Here is a 6,887-nt window from a genome sequence, read left to right on the forward strand (position 1 = left end):
AAAAAAAAAAATTACATCATAAAAGTCTTTAAAAAACAAAAGCTTCCAAAATTTCTCTACGATGAAGTGTGAGACAGTCCAGAATCACCAAACAGCACAGCAATTAAATAGAACACATAGCAAAGTAATAACATGTTCACACTGTAGCTTTTACTGCTATCTAGAAAAAAAATGCTGGGAACTTAGAATTTGGATATAGCAAAGTTCTTAGCAGGTTTTGTGTTTTAAGGAAGAAAAGAAGCTGAGATAGTTGAATTACAAGAACCCAGTAGATGCTGGTTTACGGATGACTACAAAGATGGGAGAAGAAACAGAAATATACTCTGCTTCCTGTGTGGCCATCAGTCGCCTCCTGGATAAAATAGTTTTTGCATATTACACTTTCACTAGTCCAAAATGTAGAAATCCAGGTTAGCCTTCCACAGAGAATAAGGTTTAGTATTTACTCTAGTGTACACTACCATTACTTTCATCTTTTGAATATGCAGCTACTCTTGTATCACTTAAGTGTATTAAGTTTAGGACTCCTGGAACAAAATAGATATTTTTTTCAGGCTAGAAACACATGAAATTTGATATGTTTCTCAACACAATAACAAGTAGGTTAATTACTATTTTCTGAGTATGTTACAGAAGTAGCCTCTGTTGTGTAGACTTTTAATACAAGGATATCAATTTGAAAAAATAAAAATAAAATAGTCAACTTCGTGTTTTCCATTTGGAACTTTTGTCGTTGTATGTTTCTAGTTACAAAGGGAATCTCATTAATAAATGCTATTTTTACCACCTCAGTGAAATGCAATTGGCAACTTAACATTCAGATACATGTGAACAGATGAGGATAGTTGACCAGAAAGTTAGAGTGCATTGTTCTACTTAGAATATTTTTCTGGCAAAACAAAAATTCATACCTTCTTATCTTTTCAAAATTATTATTAAAAGTGACATCTTACATTGTCAGCCAAAGACAGAGTCTCCTTGTAACTTCTTTCTTTTGCATATTAAAGAGCACTTCTGTTCCATTATTAGTCACAAAGACAGTTTGCTGAATAATTTCCTTTGTTTGTAAGACTGCTACAACAATAGAAAGAACATCTTGCAAAAGTAAAAAGGTCTTACTAAAATAATTATAAAAAAGTCTGTGCAACTCAGACCTTAGATACTCAATCTACATTTCTATCAATTAAACAAAATACATTACTGAGTTAGAAGTATCACTTTATATTTCTTCAAAACTACATAAATGAACAGTGAAAGATGAAAGAGATCTAAAAATACTGTGGTCGTTAATTTTTTGCTTTAATGTCACTTCTACATCATATAGTGAACTTTATACATATTAGAATACATTGAAGAGCCCTTCAGTTACAGGTCAATATTGTAAGAACTCATCACCAGTCCCTCATCTGGACAAACAGAAATTGAAAAACAGCCTCAATTAAGACATTAGTACATCTAACGACAGCCAATTCCAAGCTAAACTAGCAGCCTAGCTACAGAGCACTGCACAGGCAAAAAAAAATATATATATTTTTCTGGGCTGTTTTCAAGTTCCCCAGGTTCTTTCATGCCCATGGTAAATAACCAAAGGAACAGCTTACACAATTCTTGTGACTCTCTTAAAAATATTTGGGTGTTACCAGCCAGAAAAAAAAAGCAAACCTTTCACCATATTAGAATAAACAGCAAACATATATTTCAGAAAACCTTGTTCCTCTCTTCTGCAAGTCAGAAATTAAGAGGGCGAATGAAGCAAATTAGTCCACTGCTAAGATAAGAAGGGCTCCTCTTTCCTTAGACACACCATGAATTCACACTGTCAAACAGGTAAGAATTTGAAAGTAAGTATATGTACAAACTGGCATTAAACGAAAAACAGAAGTAAACAAGACATTAATCTATAATACAGAAAAATGTTTTCCCATTTCTCAGCTTCCAGAATTCAACAGTGTGTCCATATGAAGACACACAAACACTGCAACCACTAAGCAACGTTATACACAGAAGTCACAAATTTCAGTGATGTAATGCCAGATTTCTGAATAACTCATTATACTTCCTTTAGCTGGGAAGTATCTGGTTCTATATTCTGCAGCTACTGGATGTTACATAATTGCTTCCAAATACGCACATTTTCAAGACACGTGTAGTATGGTTACATACTTAAAAGAAGCATTTATTTTAAAATACATGCAAATTAGTTTTTGAGGTTTTCCAGAAAAGTCTTCCTACCGCCATCAATATTTTAGACATGCTTCTCAAATATGTATGAATCTGCAAAAGGAAACCATACAAGCAAGACACTGCAAAAGTACTGCAAGCCTTCTTGTGAGACTAGAAACAGACCTGCCACACAGTCCATCTTGTTTATCTATGAAACCATGACAACGTTATGTGAAGTGGGAGCAAGTCCTAAAGAAGACAATTACAACACCTTTGGTTAGCAAATCTGAGTTGTGTACTGGCACCATACTGATATCTTATTCACACAAGAATTCAGATAATTGCAGATATTCAGTAAGCATTACAATCAATACTGGCAAATTTTCAAGTCTTAAAAGCTAAAAATAAATCTACAACCGAAATAAGTTTTATTTATTTCAGTGGAAGAATTGTTAACTTCAAAGGAGCTTTAATGATGTTTTGAAATGAGAAGTCAATGCATTGTTTCCAGTCTCAGTACTGCAGCGTGGAGTATCTAAGAAAATGAAAGCAATGAAGGCAAGCTCTTAAAAAATAAAAAGTGAAAATTCATATAATTTTAATTTTAACAACTGAATATACTCAAAGGCAGCAGTTTCTTTTTGGGTCTTTATTTTTACAGTTATGTCTTCACATACATGTAAAGAAGTTTTAACCGAATAATATGAGCTAAAGAGCGAGGCTACACATATCCTTGGTAACGTTTATGGTCCCTTTCCCCATTTAAGCATCAGTCACCCCAAGGTTCCTTCTTCCCTAGCAAAAATCAGTTGGCAAAAAAGACAATTCAGGAACAGGCTAGTTTCTTAACCAGAATGAAAAATGAATCACCACTAACAGCTATATTTCAAGTTTTATAATCCTTGTATAAATTCTAATTACACTACATCACCTGAAAATGATTTTCCTTTGCATTATTCATTGAAGACAGGTTTGCTTGCTTTTCCCTTTTCAGTACAGGACAAATAAGATTGAATATCCTGCTTACCAAATCAGTCACTTCTTGATAAAATATTTGGAAGGATTATGAGAAACAGGGCAAATGAAGCACAAGTTACTGGGTATCTTGAGCTCTGGTTACTCACACTGGTTATTATTTACCACAAATCTTTCCTTCAGGGGTTCTACTTGGGTACTGTAACTATAGTCACCGGGTAGCTGTAGTCAGGTAGTACCACCTGGCAGAAAGCACTAGAGGATTTGAGCAAATTCCAAATGCAGAATATTTTTGTCAAATGTATTGAGGAAAATGAATAAATAAATGCTAACAGTGCTTGAGAGTACACGCCTGGTACCACAGTCACATGGGCACCAGTGAAAAGGGAGTGGAGACATGACTTTGTACAAACAAGTCAAGACTGCAGGGATTTTTCCCATGTCTGAATACTTAGCTGTCCATCAAACTTTAACAGTGAGCTCATGAACCAAAGAAGCCTTGGCTTTCACAGCATGGTCAAGATATTGCAAAGTGGAAGACTTCTATGCCACAAAATATGTACTTTTCAGCTCTTTCCTATATAAGCTTGAAATGAGTATCCTAGGCATTAGGGACAGAGCTAGAAGGTCCCAACATGACCTGCTCCAGATTCCAACAAGTCCTCAGTTTGGAAAGGCCTTCATTTTCTGAGTAGTTAGTATGAATCTGGAGCATGCACTCAGATCCTGACAATCTGATCCAGATACTGGACGCCTGGCACACAAATTCATCCTTAGGCCAGGCCATTTGTCAGACAAAACAAAGCAAAACATCTTGAATGCATACCAGATGATGTGAAGTCTTAGATAAAGTAATCAATATAGTAAAAGCAAGGAATCTAAACACTACACAACTGAAAAGCATGCAGCGTGATGGCAAGTGCATTATGCTTTATATGCTACTTGTTAAGCAGAGAGAGGACAGATTAAAAAATGCACCTGTTCCCATCTTACAAGAAGTTTGTCAGTGAGGTAGCTGTGCATATGGGCACAGAAGGCTACAAGAATACACATGGAAACTGGTCTAAAGAAAAAAGGAACCCAACATAACACAAGTATAAATGGTACTAAAGGGACGCTTCTCTTTAAATCACACTTATCCTAAAATACATTTCAGGGAACTATTATTAAAAGTTTATAATATCTAAAGCCTTAAAAAGATGCCATCCCCTCAACTGAACTTCCCAGCAATTGCAATAAAAACAAGCAACTGCTGTCTCCAAGTACACAGAAAACATTTTTCTTAACTCAGTACAATACCCTGAAACAAATAGCGATGAGCAAGATTAATGGACTTTGCAACTCCATCAGCAGGCTTTCTAAACTTTCTAGTTCAATGAGTTTCATTATTCAGAAAGAAAAACAGAGCCTATTATAGAAGGAATAAAGAGCACCATGGGCACTGACTTATCCATCAATAGAAAGACAGAGATGGCAATAAAGGCGCTGATGTTTTGTTGTTTTTAATTTTTTTTTTAATGGAATAACTTAGAGCTTAAAAGAGAAGAAAAGCATTTTTAATTGCAATATCATCAAATGGCATACAACTCTATATCACTTCTTCAATAAATTATTTGGAAAGACAAGTTGTGGCCATAAAGCTGTTTTTTACTTTAACTGGTAGACTTAACTTTGAGGGTAGAAAATAGTATGTACATGAGTTTGGTTTTTTTTTTTTAATATTTTTATTAAAACCTTTAAGTAATTACAATGGGAACACTCTTCTGACCTAATGGTGAGTCAATTCAATGAACTAATCCTTGAAGAAACTTTTTTTTTTATTAAGATTAGATTTCAGATCAGAACACAAAGATTCAACAGCAACACCACTGCAAAGGAAGCAGAAACAAGCGTTGGGCTGGCAAAGGGTGGGACAGAATATAGAACTGTATCTAGTCATTCTCTGAACTGAACTGTACCACAAACTGCAACTTCAGTCATTTTAGCTCAGCTTTAAACCTATAAAAGCCTTCTCTTGAGCACAGTTCTATTTCATACTCTATCAATTACAGGTTTTATAACTGATAAAGCTGTTTTCATAGAATGAGTCATTATGATCTCAAGAAAATACAGGCAGAAACAGGCAGCCCACTACATGGCTTATTTAAAATATCCTCACAACATTCAACCATTACTTGAAATCAAACCAATCTACAAAAATCTGACAGTAAAAGGCAGAGATTAAAGTTTATGTATTTTGTGGTTTCCTACCACTGCTGAACAAAGTTGACAACTTCCATGAAACTCAGTGAATATTGGAAATACTTTCCTTTTTGTGACAATGCACGTTCTATTTTGCAATTTCAAAATTTTACTTTATTCCGTGGTTGTTGTTGTTTTTTTTAAATTTACATTGTCAGCATCAAAAGATTTTGCAATGCAAATACACAACACTAAAATAAAAAAAATTAAGGCATTAACATTAAGGAGCTGATAACTCACCGATACTATTCGCAAGCTAAGAAGGTATTTTACAAAATGTTGCTTACCTTTTCTAATGCAGATTAGCTCATGTACACCACAAGTTCGTTCTCCACCTTTTTGAAAATAAAACATTAGAAAATGTTAATGAAATAAAAGTAATTGGCTTCTTAGTAAAACTTGTAAGCAGTGAAAAGGAAAAAGCAGCAAAATCTATCGTTTAAGAAAATGCAAATGATTGTTTATTCAAAGGATATTCTATATAAATTGAGGACTTGCTAAATAAGTGAATGTATCTTTGGCTTAGCGTTGTGAATGATAATCCAGTTGTAAGAGTTTTACAGAAAATTAACACTGAGAAAACTAAAAACGCAAGCAGAAACACTTCTAAAATTATTTATGAAGTATAAGGCATAATTTCCCATTTCAAAGGAACCATCATCTACACAAGAATTCTCAAAACATCAGAAATATTTCTAACACAAAGAAATGCCAAAACTTCAGCAGTATTTTGAAGAATAAAAATTAAAAAAGAGAGAGAGAGAGAGAGAGAGAGAGAGAGAAAGAGAGAGAGAAAGCCTGTAACTAAAGGTAGGAGGGGCAGGGCTAACTTGGAATTTCTCTTCAAGAAGTTTGTTGTTGTTGCTGTTTTGTTTTTAATGAACTTCAACAGCAGCAACAAAACATTAGCTATAAATAATTTGAGATATGTATAAGGAAATAGCAAAGCTGTTGCTAGAAATATTAAACTTTAGCTTAAAGCATTTTAATGTTGGAACTACTACAGAGGAAAACAACACATAATATACCTAGTAAGGACACTAAAGGAACAATATTGGGAGAATACATTTCAATCATGTTGAAAGAGCAATACTTTTCATGTCACCCATGACACATGTGGGACAGAACCCAAGATGACCTACTCCTAAATCCTCCTAAAGGAGGAACTGGCAAAACTGTTGAAGAGATTCTTTTAATGATATTGAGAAACTACTGAAAAAATTATTTTTATTATGGTTCCTTTATATTGAATACATTTACATTATTCATGGTCTTATTCTCTTTTAAATTGACACATTTTGGAATGATATTCCTGAAAGTCAAACCTTAACCACACCCTAATGCCTTCTAACCCTGTTTTCACTGACTACAAAATAATAATTCTTTACAGGAATACCACAGAATCATAGAATCACAAGGTTGGAAATGACTTGCGAGATCATCTAGTCCAACCATCCCACTGCTACCACAAGCACTAAACCATATTTTGTAGCTCCTCATCCAGACAC

The 6,887-nt window shown here is 34.2% G+C and overlaps 1 protein-coding gene across 2 annotated transcripts in view; it reads right to left on the reverse strand.

Annotated features, from left to right (window-relative positions):
• SYT14 (synaptotagmin 14) overlaps positions 1 to 5,709 on the reverse strand; it is a 72,635-nt gene extending 66,926 nt beyond the window's left edge. Inside the window, exon 1 of one of the 2 annotated variants that reach the window (XM_031552372.1) lies at positions 5,667 to 5,709. The gene's annotated coding sequence lies outside the window, so the exon portion shown is untranslated. The remainder of the gene's footprint in view (positions 1 to 5,666) is intronic. The other variant, XM_031552371.1, reaches the window with a different exon arrangement.
• Between the last annotated feature and the right edge of the window lie 1,178 nt (positions 5,710 to 6,887).

This window comes from Meleagris gallopavo, chromosome 2, assembly GCF_000146605.3.
Source record: "Meleagris gallopavo isolate NT-WF06-2002-E0010 breed Aviagen turkey brand Nicholas breeding stock chromosome 2, Turkey_5.1, whole genome shotgun sequence".
NCBI classification, from domain to species: domain Eukaryota; kingdom Metazoa; phylum Chordata; class Aves; order Galliformes; family Phasianidae; genus Meleagris; species Meleagris gallopavo.